Here is a 4,764-nt window from a genome sequence, read left to right as displayed (position 1 = left end):
TCATTTTGTCTAGGTTTCAGATTTCTTGGAGTACAGGTCTTCATGTTGTTGTTGTTGTTGTTATGTGCCGTTGAGTCGGACCCGACTCATAGCAACCCCTCCTTGGGTTTCCGAGGCAATCTCACTGCGGAAGTAGATTGCATCATCTTCCTTCCGAGAAGTGGCTGGTGGGTTTGAACTGCCAGCCTTCTGGTTAGCAGTCAAGTGCCTTAGGTACTATGCTACCAGAGCTCCCCCAGGTCTTCATAGTATCCTGATATTCTTTTTATTTCTGTCGGTTCTGTTGCGACATCACCCCTTTCATTTCTTATTTGTGTTATTTGCATCTTCTCCTTCTTTTCCTTTGTTAAATTTGCCAGTGGTTTGTTGATTATATTGATCTTTTCAAAGACCAAAAAAACCAAGCCAACCTCACTGACACCAAGTTGATTCTGACTCATAGCGACTCCTTATCCAACTCATTATCCAAAATGGCCATGCCTGCCTCCACAAACATTCAAAATATCTGTGCCCTCAGTACAGCCACTGATAGTCCACAGGTCTGCTTGTCTTCTTCCTCACCATTTTCCTTTCTGGTTGTCAGTCACCAATGCAGTCTTTGCCCATGCTCACTCTTCTCAGTGAGCAGAACCATTTCTCAGGTTGCTATTGGGAAATATTCAAAATGGCTTTTCCCTCAGGACAGCCGGCAGGCCGCAGCTCTGTCTCCTTACTCACTGTTTCATTCCGGTTCTTCTACTTGTTGGTTTTTAATCCACTTTTTTATCCTTTCCTTTAAACTCAGTGTTCCAGGATCATCTTCTGTATTGGTTTCAATTGGTTTCTCATTGTTTTGTTGCAGAAGGTCTGTGTAGCTTGTCTGTCTATTCCACCGCCAGAAGTCAAGTAAATATATTTTTAATGCAAAATTGGCACAAGCAGGTGGTTGTCATTGACTTGAAAAGTTAATGCTGATTTATCATATGAGCAATTAACTCAGTGACTTGTTACCCCCTTTCCCCTCCCCCGAACCTACGGTGCAGCTGAGAACATTTATTTATTACTGTGCAGTCCATTGCCTCTCCTCCTTTATAACTTCCCAAGCAGAAGTCTGACTCTGTTGATGTGTGCAAAGGGTAGAGCAGCTGTCCAAATGGTGGCTATGCCCATCCAGCCATTGTCCTTAGTCCCTCAGGCCAGGGAAGCCTGAGGGGGCCCATTTGATACATGTGTTAAGCACACTGCCCCAGAAATAGCAGGAGAGCTGGCCACCTGGTGCTGAATAAACCCACAAGTGTATTTGCGCATTTCTGAAAATGCCAACATCTCTGCCAGGGCAGATGGCTTGACTGGAGCACTCTGAGTGTCCTGTGTCCTTTCCCTTTCCTTTCTCACTGCAGGGGTCCAACTGAGAGAGAGGAGAGAGTGCAATGTACTTTTGACATAATGGGTTATAGTCCAGCCGTTCTTGGTTTGCTTTGTGTGGCTCATCCAAGATCAGACGATTATTCTGAGAGCTTGAAATGATTTTTTCGATTTACCATTTAAGTTTTCTTTCATTTCGTTCTTCTAGCCGTTATTTTTAACCAATAATGCCACCAAAAAAGTTTTAGTGTTTGAAGTAGATTGTTATATTTTATCAGCAGATGCCACCTACTGAACTTACACTTGAAAAGTAAACAGACACTGCCTATTCAGTCACAGAGCTGCCATGGAGCATTTACATAGCAACAGACCAGTTCAGTGTTCCTTCCTTCCTTCTTTCCGCCCTCCTTCTTTCTTTCCTTCCTTCTTTCTCCCCCCACTCCCTCCCCTTCTCTTTCTTTCTAATTGTTTAAAAGCTTAAATAAAATGATGCCAGTCCCTCTGTTTAAAATACTGTAACACTTCTATATTGTAATTAAAATAAAATTCAAAGTCCTTTCAGAGGCCGATGGGCTTATGTCTACCTCTGAAGTGTCATCTTCTACTTCTTCCCCTCATTTACCATACCCAGTGGCTATCGTTCAGTCCTTTGGACGCAACAAACAGCATGTTCCTGCCTCTTAGTTCTCTCTGTTAGAATGTTCTTTCCTTACATTGTTTTATGACAGGCTGTGTCTCATCACCTCAGTCTCTGCTTAATGGAACCCACTCATAGGAGCCTTTTCTGATCACTCTATTTTATTCTTTTCTTTGTAGTGTTTACTACCAACTGAAATGAATCTTACTTGTTTATTTTCTGTTTTCTGCAATAAAATGGCAAACTCAGTAATGGGGGAATCAAGCTTGTCTTCTTTGTTGCTATTCTCTGTTAGGATAATGTTTGATACAGAGTAGATGCTCAAGAAATGTTTGTTAAGTGAAAGTATGAATAAAAATCTAGACCTTTCCCACCAGTATTTAAAGCTGTTTAAGTCTGTGGGTTCCCAAAGGAAAAACACACAAGCAAAATAATCTACTTTTCTTTTCCAATAAATCCCATGAGTCACTGCTCTATCTTCTTTTCCTGTCTCACATCCCACTCTCTCAACTTCTAAACCCCTCACTTGCTCCCCTCTGTCATTTGGGCTCTGTAGGGCTGAGTATCACCTTGTAGGAAAACTGGGAAACACATTCAAATATTTATTTTGCCTCAGGTATTTGTCCCTCAAATGAAATGCTGACAGATCTAACAATAACTCATGTTTTAGGAAAGGTTTTCTTCATTGCCCAATAAAGCTAGAAAAATGAACATATAACCTGTCAATGTTGGGTTCTATCTTTTTCCCTGGGGAAATATTTTAGTTGGATCCTAGATCTAAGAAGAATGAGATAGAGATTAGACCAATTTTTCTACACATTAAAAAAAACAAAACAAAACAAAACAAAAAAACAGCCTTTAAAATAGTCTTGGGCACTTTTGGACTTGCTTGTAAGTTAGAAATGTGCACCTTCACGTGTAGGCAAGATGTGTGAGTCTATCATGTGTGTGCACTCCAAATTCCCTATGTGGGAATGATCAGTGGAGATAGCAGAGTTGAATGTTTCTGTGAATCAGGGGTGGGTTAAAAGCATTTTCATGGTCAAACAAATGTCTAAGCATTCTTTTGAACTACAACTTATTTCTGTGTTGCCTGGAGTATTATCACTAAGAGACCTTTATTAGTCACTAGCTCCCACACCTCTCTAGGACAGCAAGAACTTCAAATCTTACCCTGAAGTACTTTGATGGGCTAACATGTTTTCTGAATCACTCAGAAACAATAAACCTTGCAAACAGTCATTATAAAATCCACAGATTCTCTGGAAATTGATAATCCGATATGTACTGTAACTCTATCATATTGTTGTTGTTATGTGCCGTCGAGTCGACCCCTCCTTGGGTTTCCGAGGCAGTATCACTACAGAAGTAGATTGCCCCATCTTCCTTCTGAGGAGTGGCTGGTGGGTTTGAACCGCCAGCCTTTTGGTTAGCAGTCAAGTGCCTTAGGCACTATGCTACTCTGATGGGCTGACATGTTTTCTGAATCACTCAGAAACAATAAATCTTGCAAATAGTCAGTATAAAATCCACAGATTCTCTGGAAATTGATAATCTGATATGCACCGTAACTCTATAGAACCCAAATATTTGATTCACAAAAAATCCTCTCCTGCTGCCAAATAACAAAGAAGTCATAGTTTCTCCAGCCCAGGCCGGTATCTCTCTGGAATGTGATATTTAATTTTTCAAGGTTACTAATTCCATAATTCCACAGTCAAAGTGAATATTTATCATGGTCAAGATTTGTTTTACACAGACATCCCATTGATGCCAGTGCCTAAGCTATTTCTGGATAAATTCCTTAAGCATCTGAAAGAATTGCTGTGGATTTTAGAATGGTGATTAATCTCTATTTCAGGTCCTGGGACGATCTGCCTATATTTGTAGAGTCTCCTAGTAGGAGTAATCTGAAAGCTCTCAAAGAAATAGAGGATCGTCAAAACTGTTCAAAGTGCCAGGAGACCTTTGTTTATAGATACTTTTTAATATATATGAATAAAAATACCTTGGATGTATGATTAAAGGAGAGGAAATCACTGGAAAATCTTTTCTTAAGAACAGTTGTTTCCCTAAAATGCCTCGTCTGTTGTTGCACTGTTATTACTGAAGCGTGGGTTGGAGAATTGTTTTGGAGCTCATTTAGACTGTTTCCTCCTGCTGAAAACTATCAATCAGCTACTGTCCATTAATATTTTTTTTCTTTTCAAACTATAGATGGAAAAAATCAGTTTAGCTTCTTATGTTAGACAGTGACATTTTATGGGTATCATTTTCTCACACCGGGAAAATTAAACTTCTCATAAGATTAGATTGCAACGCTTATTACTTTTCTTTTGTTTTGAAGCATTTTAAAGTTCCCTATGCGTGTTCTTTGAACACATTTCTACTGGGTAAATTATAACAGATTTAAGAAGAAACAAAAAAGTTAACTGAGAAAGTTAATGAAGGAGAGTGTCACAGGAGCATTAATTTAAAATGGAACTTCACATATAACAGCAACTGCCTCATCATTAGGGGATCATACTAAAGGGAAGATGAGACTCAGAGGAAATAGATAAGAAAAAGTATGGAAAAGTTTTAAAGTGCAGTGTGAGTGTTTGAAGTAACTAGATTTAAGAAGGTGACCTCCTGTTTGGAAAGGGGGTTTTTTCTTTGTTATGTTAATGAGACCGTTCCAGTACTGTGTGTACCCTAAACCTAATCACTTCTGAATAATAGAAAGAGCTTATAAGAGAGAAAGACAGTCACACACACACACACACACACACACACACACACAC

At 39.5% G+C, this 4,764-nt stretch overlaps 1 protein-coding gene across 1 annotated transcript in view; it reads left to right on the top strand.

The window, feature by feature from the left end:
* Positions 1–4,764, top strand: part of SLC35F1 (solute carrier family 35 member F1) — a 654,684-nt gene that overhangs the window by 312,586 nt on the left and 337,334 nt on the right. The window lies entirely within an intron of this gene.

This window comes from Orycteropus afer, unplaced genomic scaffold (genome assembly GCF_000298275.1).
Source record: "Orycteropus afer afer isolate SDZICR_OR568_19922 unplaced genomic scaffold, OryAfe1.0 scaffold00441, whole genome shotgun sequence".
Classification (NCBI taxonomy): domain Eukaryota; kingdom Metazoa; phylum Chordata; class Mammalia; order Tubulidentata; family Orycteropodidae; genus Orycteropus; species Orycteropus afer.
This window is presented reverse-complemented; position numbering and strand designations above follow the sequence as displayed.